Source organism: Saimiri boliviensis, chromosome 10, assembly GCF_048565385.1.
Source record: "Saimiri boliviensis isolate mSaiBol1 chromosome 10, mSaiBol1.pri, whole genome shotgun sequence".
In the NCBI taxonomy this organism is placed as follows: domain Eukaryota; kingdom Metazoa; phylum Chordata; class Mammalia; order Primates; family Cebidae; genus Saimiri; species Saimiri boliviensis.
Genome location: NC_133458.1, coordinates 81,225,572 through 81,237,811, shown reverse-complemented (window position 1 = coordinate 81,237,811; position 12,240 = coordinate 81,225,572). Strand labels below are relative to the sequence as shown.

The 12,240-nt window shown below is 36.8% G+C and overlaps 1 protein-coding gene across 2 annotated transcripts in view; it reads left to right on the top strand.

Annotated features, from left to right (window-relative positions):
* DGKB (diacylglycerol kinase beta) overlaps positions 1-12,240 on the top strand; it is an 814,277-nt gene that overhangs the window by 61,121 nt on the left and 740,916 nt on the right. Inside the window, exon 1 of one of the 2 annotated variants that reach the window (XM_074379544.1) lies at positions 11,607-12,091. The exons of the other annotated variant lie outside the window; for it this stretch is intronic. The gene's annotated coding sequence lies outside the window, so the exon portion shown is untranslated. Of the gene's footprint in view, positions 1-11,606; positions 12,092-12,240 lie in introns of those variants that run through there. 2 annotated transcript variants of the gene reach the window in all.

The window sequence follows — 12,240 nt, the reverse complement described above, 5'->3', positions numbered from 1 at the left end:
ATAATTTAATTACTTTTTCTCTTCCTTTCTCCAAAGCATGAGGGAAAGTGATTTTTCTCCAGTCCTCACCATGAGAACCTAGTAGGGCCACATTTAAGTAATGCCACCAGTTACTTGCTCCAGTGTTTTCTTCTAGGTAAGCTGATCTCAGCTGTGGTTCTCTGTGTTTGCTTGCCTCTTCAGTTTTGTGGGTACTAGTTTACTCTGTGAATTCCATTTGCTGACTGACCTAGGAAAAGTTATTGATTAGCTTGTTTATTTCTTGATGTGTGCATGAGAGTGATGACTTTCATGCACTTTACATGAGTGAGTTGAAACTACAAGTAAAAAGATTTTACCATTTTTTTTAATCTAGCAAGTCATCCTTGAAAATTCTCCCAAAATGTCACCTACTCCAGGAAAAACTTCCATGTCATTTTCTTTCCCTTTGAATTTGGTTTGCTTGTTTCTTTGCTCTTCCAGGCCTCCTTTTGCTACTGTTATCACTCTCCTCTGTAATACTAGACTTGTTTGCTGGGTTCCATCTAGTTAAAAGTCCTTAATGTTAGAAAAATATATGGCATTTGTGTTTGCATTTACAGTAATAGCAGAATACCTAGCACGTAGGACACAATTTTCTTATCCAAAGGTAACGAATATTCTGATAAACAGGATATATAACATCAAGAAGCTACATGCTTTAGTGGGAGCAGCAGGAGCATTCTTAGAAATTTTCTAGAAAATGTAAAAAGTAGCCGGGCACGGTGGCTCAAGCTTGTAATCCCAGCACTTTGGGAGGCCGAGGCGGGTGGATCCCGAGGCGAGTGGATCACGAGGTCAACAGATCAAGACCATCCTGGTCAACATGGTGAAACCCTGTCTCTACTAAAAATACAAAAAGTTAGCTGGGCGTGGTGGTGCGCACCTGTGGTCCCAGCTACTCAGGAGGCTGAGGCAGGAGAATTGCCTGAAGCCAGGAAGCGGAGGTTGCAGTGAGCCGAGGTCACGCCAAGGTCGTGCCACTGCACTCCAGCCTGGTGCCTGGTGACAGAGTGAGACTCTGTCTCAAAAAAAAAAAAAAAAAAAAAAAAAAGGAAGAAAGGAAATGTAAAAAGTACCACAATAGTGAAAACTTAGAATAATTGCTCAGTATGCATGTGCAAAGGGAGTCAACAGGAGGGGAAAATTGTATATTTTCCAGAGTAGAAGAGAACAAAACTGAGCATGACATAAAAGCTGCTGTGTGCCAAACAAAACAGAGAAAGGTCACAGGGTCATCAATCTTTCAGGGCAGAGAAGGCATTTTGAGTAAGGGTATAAAGGTGAATAACAGGACATTAGTGTGAAGACTTACTGATCCATGCTGCTGGAGCATTATGTATGAGGCTGATGAGGCTGGGAAGAGTGCTTACCAGCATCATATTTCTTGATGAGATTGAAGGTAATGACATTTTTTTTTTTTTTTTTTTTTTTGAGACGGAGTTTCGCTCTTGTTACCCAGGCTGGAGTGCAATGGCGCGATCTCGGCTCACCGCAACCTCCGCCTCCCAGGTTCAGGCAATTCTCCTGCCTCAGCCTCCTGAGTAGCTGGGATTACAGGCACACGCCACCATGCCCAGCTAATTTTTTTGTATTTTTAGTAGAGACGGGGTTTCACCATGTTGACGAGGATGGTCTTGATCTCTAGACTTCGTGATCCACCCGCCTCGGCCTCCCAAAGTGCTGGGATTACAGGCGTGAGCCACAGCGCCCGGCTGGTAATGACATCTTCTATGAGAAAGAAGGTTGAACAAAGTGAGTTCTCTTGAGGAGAACCACAAAGTCTGAAAGAAATAGGGGGAGATTGATTACTTTTGACAAGTGAAATAAGAAACATTCGTTTAAAATAATGAGAAACAAAAGGAACAGAGAAGGATTTTCTGTACAAGGCAACATAAAAGATGGTATGTCTGTAGGTAAGAGTAGATGTGTAGGACATTCATGTGTGGGAAACTCTGCACCCTAAAAGAGAAATAGAGCTTGGAGCCACAATTAACATCATAAAATGACATAAATGATAAAACCTATGATGACAGATTCCACTACAATATTTAGCCTTGACATTGGCATCCACTTAACCCTACTTTGTTGCAGCTAAGGAAAGAAATGATGATGAATTTTGTGGCCGAATCTTCATAACACTAAATTTTTTTTATTTTAACTCCACTAAAACAGTTCTGGCTTCTCATGTAAGCTATTCAACAGCCTCCTGCATGTTCTCCAAGTGCTTGTCTCATTTTGTTCCAGCACATTCTGCCTATTACAACCAGGTGAATTCCTCCAACCAGTCCCTGAATGAACTCATTGCTCTGAGGCACGCTCTCCGTGTTTCCTTGTTCCTTGATCTAGCTGCTAATGTTCTTATTGAAGGAAGGTTAAATGAATTCTGGTTACTTGATTCAAAATTATAATATTCAGCAAATATAAAGTAGTTGGCTGACTAAAAGAAACCACCATAGGACTGGACTCAGAAACATTAGGAAATAGGCCTATTTGGAGATCTAGATATGAAATGTATGAGGATGTTTCTTGTGGAATTTACCAATTCCAGCAGTTTTGCATGCTTTGGAAAAGCTTAAATTTCTAGGGAGAGAATCCGGTTTGTCTAATACATGTCCACTTGGCTTTGGAAACAAAGTTGCCTTTATTTGTATTCCAATAAAATTGTATTCAAAGGAAAATCAGAATTTGTTACCAGCAGAAGGGCGGTGGACACTGAGTAGAAGCAAACAAACTAAAACAAGAACAAAACAACCAGAACTTGGATGCATTTCGAACATAGTCCAAACAATTTAGATATTAATCAGCCTCTCTTTTTTTTCTGACATCTGTATACTGTTTTGACTTATAATTTTCCAAGATGTTATTATGTAAACAAAGTTAGGAACTCTATGACAGAGAATGGTCTATCAGTTTCACTAATTGCCTTTATTATCATTTTCACATCTTTGGTCTCCCACGTGAGGTTAAATGAAATAGTGTTGTTGCAGTTTTGCTGTCCTGGATCATAGTACCCAGATGCTTGCTCAAAAGCCCCAGGTGGACACATACGTCTTTCTCAGGTGATAATAGATTTGAAAAAGCCAATCCGTTTTTTAAGGGGAAACACAGAAAACTAAGAGATTTACTAACAGTTCCTGAATTTGTTAATTCAATTTAGACTTGGGTAGTTAATCATTAGATTTCAATGACAAAGCACCAGGCCTTGAGCTGTGTTGGAGCCATAGATAGAAGAAATAACTCTAAGAATCCTTCTACTTACAGAGCTTATAAGTTAATGGAATTTAAAAATATTTAAAAACAAATATACTGTATAATTAATTATCCTAAGCCAAATGAAAGAAAAATGAGAAAATATAAATACTTACCAACAGGAGACTGTGAAAAAACTTAAGATAAACTATTTAAAATATTTTCAGCATTTGGACAGATCCTTACACATCTACACTTACTAATGCTGTGATAATTTTGATAGTGCTTCTTATTACATTATATTTGCAAAGAACTCAAGATGAGCAAATGAAATATAGCCCTTCTGTCAATGAGTTTATAGTGTAATTGGGAATCAGCACCAAGAAAAAGATAACTATAATAACATAGCATGTTTTACTGCATATATACATTGTAAGGTCAACATATATATTAAGATTAATGAATTAATGGCTTTCTACAATGCGTTCTTATGTTGCATTAAGTATATGATACATGTTATACATTGCAGTAAATATGCATATGCTTGAGATGAATTACAAGATGAAAAAATAAAAGAAAACTTAAATTTAGAGTTAAATAGATTATTAATTTATCACCCCCAGGAGATTTAAAGCTAGTATAAATTATCAGTATTTCCAGTGTTAATAATGTTCTGTACTGATTAAACATACATTAATCAACTACCAGTTCTGTTGTCCTCAGCATTCAAATTTCAAATCTTAAATGATAGTTATGTCTTTAAAGTGGAGAGACAATAGAGCAGAGGTGTTAAGAATAGGAACTTCAGAGCCAGATTAGAGAGATCCAGTACTTTTGCCATTCCCACAGGTTGTGTATCTTTGGATAGAATTAGTTACATTCTTTGTACTTCTGATTGTTCATCTGAAAATTGAAAGTAACAACAGTATCTGCTTCATAAGATAGTTGTAATAAGTAAGGTGTTATTTGTTGGTTATATATTTTAGATTAAATCCTAACAAAAATATTTTTTTCTCTTTAAAATGAACAATTTTGTTGGACAAAAAGAAAACAAAAAGTTTGCATAAAGGTGTTTTTCTTTTAATATATTTTGGAAGAAATCTTTTTAATGCATAATAAATTATTTATCAAAGGTGTTAGTTTTTGTGCCTTTTCCTAACATAGAGGTTTCTCTCTCTGTGTCCTTTGTTGTTGTTTTTTTTTTCTTTTTTTTTCTTTTTTTAAGGGCATCTCACTCTGTCACCCAGGCTGGAGTGCAGTGGCACAATCTGAGCTCATTGTAACCTCTGCCTCCAAGATTCAAGTGATTATTCTGCCTCGACCTCCTGAGTAGCTGGAACTACAGGCATGTACCACTATGCCAGCTACTTTTTCGTATTTTTAGTAGAGATGAGATTTCACCATGTTAACCAGGCTGGTCTCTAACTCCTGACTTCAAGTGTTCCACCCATCTCTGCCTCCTAAACTGCTGAGATTACCAATGTGAGCCACATTCCCTGCTAATACATAGTTTCGATCATTTAAAGCATCGTTAAAGTTTCCCGAGATTATCCCAATGGAACGTAATTTTCCTTCCGTAGGTTTCATGTCAGTTTCTATTGATGTAAAAGGACAAATTATTTGCTAATGTTTTCTAAAATCTATTCAACCTCAAAAGCCATTTTTAGATAAATGACCAGGGCAGGTATGGTTACTGAATTCAGATCATCCCAATTAAGGAATAAAGTGACTGATTTTTAAATATATATTTAATCATTGCTTTATTTATGTAGTTTATTCTTATTTTGCAATCTGACATGTGATAAAGGCCATTTGCAGATTTAAAATTTTATACTAACCAATAAACCTCAGTTTTAAACATGGGGCTAGGTATAATTAAAGATGTTAAATAAGAAATATTTTTATTTCTATTTCTACAAATTATTAAAGTGTGTCTTAACAACACTCTAAAAAGGTCTATGAAGCTAAATCTGAATAATATAGTGCATGCATAATACTGATATTCATAAGAGTAAAGAGGCTATTAAAAGTATATAAGAATGATTAGTAACAGGCAACATTGCCCAAAACACCCCCTCTTTCAGCATGTCTTTATGCTGTGTGTGTGTGTGTGGGGGGGTGGTTTCTGAGAATCTGACATTTTAAAATATGGTTACAATATAAAGATAAGAAATTCTTCACTGTCGAATAAAATGAATTGGCTTTAACACACACAACTATTTGAGCTTTACAGTTCACATATGATTAAGCTTTTTTTTTTTTTTCTCAGTTCTTCAAGTTGGATGCAGAGAATGTGCAATAGAAAGCCATCGCAAAAAGCATAAGAGTTCAATGTTAAGGACATTTAATTGAGGCTTAGAATGAGCCTTTCTATTTTACAAATGTATTTTATTATTTTAATATCCATATTTATTTTCCAGCCAGTCATAGACTGAGAAGGTTAATTGAAGAAGTGCATCCTCACTTTTTCAAACTAACTTCAAGGACAAATACCACACAGATGGCTGATTTACAACAGGAAAGATAATGATAATGAATTATGTTATTAAATTTCCACAATTGTATAGCATCTGTTTTTTCAACGACGTGCTTTGTTAAAGTCACCCCGAAACCAGTCTATATGTATACGGGTTTTGATGCATAGTACATGTAGCTATCATTACTGTTACACATTTTTCCACTCTTCCTTTCAAGTTATTCTTTATAGAAGTTATAGAAACGTAATATTTCATTTAGTAAAAAAAATAGCTTTAAAGTTAAATCACATATGGCTGGGCATGGTGGCTCATGCCTGTAATCTCATCGCTTTGGGAGGCCAAGGCTGGTGGATCATGAGATCAGAAGTTCAAGACCAGCCTGGCAAATGCAGTGAAACACTGTCTCCACTAAAAATACAAAAAAAAAAAAAAAGAAAAGAAAAGCCAGGCATGGTGGCAGGTGCCTGTAGTGCCAGCTACTTGAGAGGCTAAGACAGGAGATTTGCTTGAACCCAGAATGCAGAGGTTGTCATGAGCCGAGATCACGCCACTGCACTCCAGCCTGGGCAACACAGCAAGACTCTCAAAAAAATTTTAAAAGTTAAATCACATATAAGATATAATAGAAAGCTATTGAAGCCCTCCCCAACTCTGCCAAAAAAAAAAAAAATCTGCTTTTATCTTAAGGCTTTCTTCTCTAAATTGTAAACAATATAAACAGACGGAATCATTTAAATGACTTAAAGCTAATGTATTTATTTGCAATTTATAGAATGGTATTTTAAAGATTTAGCTATTAGATGGAGGTTATCTGTTATCTTTCAAAACTGACATTTAAAATGAATTTTTGATACAAGTCTATCAATACAATTGAAAATCCTTTGAGTGCCTGCTGTGTGTAGGGCTCTGTGTAAATATGAATATAATTTGGCCTGTTGGTCTAATGTAGAGACACATAAATGACCTCCAGAGTTTTAGGAGGAGTGATAGGATATTGCTTAAGGATTAGAGTGGGTATAGAAGAACTAGTTAGACTGGCCTATATAATTACTTAGAAAAAAAAAAGAAAATAAAAACTCAAAACAGAATATGTATGCCTTCACTTTTTTTAAATCATTGGTCTGAATAATAAAGTGAGGTCATGCAATATAAAACATGGACATTATCAGGAACACTGTGTTGATGACCATTGCTAAATCAATTATCCTTTTTCCACATCCATCACTGAGACAGCCAAATAAATGGCTGGGCTATATTACAGTCTGCTAATTTTCCACATAAAACTTCAGTTGGACAACTGCAATTTCCCTGTCATAGAATTTCTATGCTGTGCTTTAAATCGTGTTCTGCTGCATTTTCTGTGGTTCCTTAATTACGTGTCTAGCTTAGGACTTCACATATTGTGGGTGTCTCCAAAAGTTTGAGTGAATATCTTCTTCACTAATTTATAGTATTCATCATTGCTCAGACCGCTGTATAGTACCAGCTACCTTCATTGAATCAGAGGTGCAATTTTAATTCTGATTTTAAAAAATGCCTGCCAGATCAACAATAAGCCTGCTGCCCCTAAGAATCATTCGGATTCTACTGTCACCATTCAGTTACATACTTATGTATAAAGATATAAGACTCATTTGAAAGTAATATACCTAAGTAGTAACCTCAGGAATTATGGTTTCAATGAAGACAGGTGCCACGGTTATGAAACCACTACCCCCGTGCATATGTGTGTGTGTTCATCCCCCTACACATGTAAACGCACACGTAGAACGCTGCCAGGCACTGTGCTGTGTGCTTCACATGTGACATTTGATTCTCTCAACCACTCTGTGAGGTAGGTGCTATATGCATCCTCATTTTATAGGTGAGGAAACTAAGGTGTAGAAAAAATTATTTTCCCAAGGTCTTACAGCCAGTAATTGGCCTAGCTGGGAATTGAAGCATGTCTGTTTTGTGGCAAAGCCAGAAAGTCCGTGGAAAGATCTGTATATGGCCTACCCAGAATTAAATGATGGTGATCTACTTTGTTAGTTTTCTCTCCTGTGAAAGAGGAGAATTGGACTCAGAGAGATCTGAGGGCCTATCAAATCCCTGATTTTATGATCATGATTATTTTCAAGGGGAGTGCAATAGTATCGTGTGTTTTGTGAAGCTCCGCTAGCCTTCCAGTTTATGTCCACTGATTCATTGATTTAAAACCAGTGGAGGCCAGGCGCGGTGGCTCACGCCTATAATTCCAGCACTTTGGGAGGCCGAGACAGGTGGATCATGAGGTCAAGAGATTGAAACCATCCGGGTCAACGTGGTGAAACCCCATCTCTACTAAAGATAAAAAAATTAGCTGGGCGTGGTGGTGCATGCTTGTAGTCCCAGCTGCTTGGGACGCTGAGGCAGGAGAATTGCTTGAACCCAGGAGACAGAGGTTGTGGTAAGCTGAGATCACGCCATTGCACTCCAACCTGGGTAACAAGAGCGAAACTCCGTCTCAAGAAAAAACAAACAAACAAACAAACAAACAAACAAAAAAAAACAGTGGAAAAGTTCCCATGTGACACTTCGTTAAATTTAGGCAGTAGCTCTCCTCTCATCATTAAAGCCAAAGTTGATGAGGATTTAAATTACTGTGCAATTTAATTTTCTTGAAACAGAAAATACTTATATCAAAAATTTAAAATGAGTATACTTTTATTTATAGGATCATATATTTTTTAAAAGCCAAAGCTATATCCTGTTGAACTACATTTTTTCCCCAGTGCTTTGCAGATAATAGATGTTTAATAAATGTTTGTTAAATCAAATTAACATGATAAAGTAGTTTTTAAGTACCAGTTCATACATAAAGTACTGTGATTAATGCTGGATTTCTAGAGACTAGCCACGGTGGCTCACACTTGTAATCCCAGCACTTTGGGAGGCTGAGGCAGGCAGATTACAAGGTTAGGAATTCGAGATCAGCCGGAGCAACATGACAAAACCCCGTCTCTACTAAAAATACAAAAATTAGCCTGGCGTGGTGGCACATGTCTGTAATCCTAGCTACTCAAGAGGCTGAGGCAGGAGAATTGCTTGAACCTGGTAGGTGGAGGTTGCAGTCAGCCGAGATCACCCCATTGCACTCCACTCTGGGAGACAGAGCGAGACTCTGTCTTACACAAAAAGATAGATTTCCAACATCTAACATCAGTAACTTCTGATACTTCACAATTTAAGCTCTGTTTCTCATTTATTGTGTTTAAGAATTACTTTATTAAGAGTGAGGAAACGTAAATGAAAGTTGTCTTGCCTGTAATCTTTGATATAAGACTAACATTTTAGAAACAAGCAGACGTAAATGTGCAGCAATCTGTTTTCTTTAAGGCTGTAGTCCAGTAACCACAAGACGAGGTAGGGATTTAGAAGTCAACCCAGGAGTAGAGAGAGAGAACTATGCATTTCTTAGGGATGAAATGGGCCCTTGAAAATGGTCAGGAAATTAAATTCTGGATAATTTTATTGATTGAATTTGTATAGTAGAAAATTCATTTTGGAGGAATATTAAGGAGAGACATTATCATGCAGTTTTGTGCAGTCTGTAAGTGACACACATAAAAGGACACTTAGAGACCCTGAGAAGTTAGTCACATCCTTAAAGTGCCAGTTACTTAGCAGCAGAATAAAGATGAAAAGAATTCAAACACCTTTATTTCTAACTGTCTTATCTTCCCAATGCCCTGTACTCATAGATTAATTAATTAATTCATTTATTCAAAAGCCATTTTCCTGTGCATATACCACATTCTAAGCAGTTGAGTAGATGCTAGAGACACATGAGTGAATTAAACAAACATGGCTTCTGCCATTGTACCGTTTGCAAACTTTTGTCTTCTCTTCAGTAAATGAGTATCATTAAATTACAGAATATAGTGTGGGAATACTTGTTTTGATGATGAAGAATATTTAGATGAAAATTAATGATTTGTTTGTATATATTTTCACAAATTGATGACCAGGTTGATTAATGAGTGTTTACAGAGCAGATTCATTTTTCTGTTACTTATTTTTTAGATTGATGAATGATAAACAGATTCCCATTAAGTTTCTGAAAATCTAGTGATGGGAACAGAGAAGCCTCTTGGAGAAATGGGCTCAGTGTTAGGAGTGATGTGTAACTTTTCCCACAATATGGAGAATCTTGAGTTATGAGTCGGGAGTAAGATTCAATTATCAATCCTTAACTGAGTATTTTCTTCCTCCATCACCAAACCTTGTAGTTTCAAGAGAGAGGTTTTTTTCCTTAAAGCAAATCTTAGTAATGCTATAAGCTGTTTTTTTTTTTTAAACTATCAAGATAGATGTTAAATACTCATTACCAATTATTTTAACATCTTGTGTTTCTTCCATCTATACCCAGACCAGATGTTTAGATTCCTGCATATTTATAATGAAGATAGCTAATAAATTATGTCTCTCAAGAATGTTTAAAGAGTTAGTGCTTTCCCTAAATATGTTTTAATTTCAAAATAGGAGTAAAGGTTAAAAACACAAATAAAACCCAAAGAAACAAAAAGAAAACCTTGCTAAACTACAAATGGTGAGATCCTGCTAGTTATAGTAAGGGATGAATTTGTGGAACAGGGTAAGTTTAAAATTTTACCGTTTGTGTATTGAGTTGGCCTTTTGTATCAAAATGTATTTGTGTGGGGTAGAGACTGCTTTTGCCTACTTACTCACTCTGCAGTGTACACAAGTATAAAAAAGGTACTCTTCAGACTGTTAATAATATTAATTGTGTGATCTAATTATTTAATAAACAACAAATGAAGAGACAAAAATAGTGCCCATTTGGCATTATGTTTAATTAGAATTTTGACATCAAAAAGTTGTAGATAGTCTTTATATTTAAGACATTATATTATTTTTTAAAAATAATTTTAGCCACTGATAAAATCTGTTTAAACTGTAGTTAGACTGGTTTTGGCAAATTGGTGTTTATTGGATAATTGATAAATGCTTTGCTCGTTAATCGGTCTTTGTTTAGCTAAAGGCAGTAATTTTCTAATATAAACACATCAGAAAAAGATATATTATTTAATCCTTTTGAGTTCTTTTCTTCCTTCTGGGTCTTTACTGATACTTTCTTTTTTCTGTGTTCCCCTCTGTTTAACCCTGATTATACAAGCCCTAAGAACTGGGATAAAATATGGCCAATATGAAAAGTACTCAGAGGCTGAAATAATTAAAGGTGTGCATTACAAATAAAATCAAAAGGAATTAAGTTTATTTTTAGCTCACATAAGTGGAGGCTGAAAGTGTATTAAAACTAATATTCAGTTAAGTGGATTTTATATGTGCATGTGTGTATTTAGGAGGGGTGGTGCGTGATTACCCAATCTACAGAACAAGAAAATGCAGACAGAGTATTACAAAAGCAAATGTTACTAGTAATTAGAAAGTATTCTAGTCTCTGGGAGATTTGAGAACGTCTTTTATTTCTAAGTTCTGCCGAATGTCATTTTTTTGGTGAGAATATGTTGGAGATTAATGAGAGCAGAGAGTAAAGAGCCGATGAGGAGAGCAAATGAGAGTTAAGAGAAGACAGAAACAAGTTGGTTTCACCGGAGTCTGTAACTGACAGAGAGCTGTTAATGCATTAAAATCACTGAGAATATTATATAGAGAAGGTAAAAGCAATCAAGATACCTGTGTTTAAGCTGGTAAGCACACTGTTCAATAACTACCTGGTTTTGTACACATTCTACAAGAATCTTGATTATCGACTTGCATGTTTCTTACTCTAATACACTATTTTACATGCGTGGCTCAAAATTGTCATTTTTATCTGTGCCCTGATTGGTTACACATACATAGAGTTTCCCTCAATATTTAACTGCCTTTCTACCTTATCCTCACACATCCTCCAGTCGCCTGCCTGGAGGTTACCCATTCAGAATGCAGCAAGAGCCTCTGCAGCTGCTACAACTGGTAGAAGTGGGTTAGGCAGATGGTTGCTCACCAATGACCCATCAAGGACTATAGATGTAGAAGGGAGAGGGGAGACAGGTATCATAATTCCTGCCTGAGATGTCTACTGAATGGTAGCAATTGCAGTGAATCCAGCTCAGTGTCTCAACAGCCACTCACCTGCCCTGTCTCCTCCCCTGTCTCATAACTGGACCAGCAGTTAAACAGCTGTATAGCCTTGTCTCCCTGTCTCATTTTTCCCAGAGCTCCATCAGCAAAGAGTAGCAACAGCAACTGGAGAAGCGGCAGCCAGGGATAGGCAGGGCTGGTGCTTGCAGCCGTGCAGATCGCCTCCTCCTCACCACACACACACACACACACACACACTGCACACTTCCAATATCACCGCGTCTTGACCTAAGGACTAAGAGAGACGAGAGAAGAGCGTTAGTCACGGACAACAGGTATTTCATCTCTGACAAATTGTTTCCTTCCGCTGCTTGTTGGTTTGGCTGATAAAATAATCGTTTGTGATCGCTAGCTTGAGTGGGAGACTGGAGGACTGGAGGTGGCCGCGACAGAGGAGCGGGGATGAAGTGGGAGGAGTGAGAGG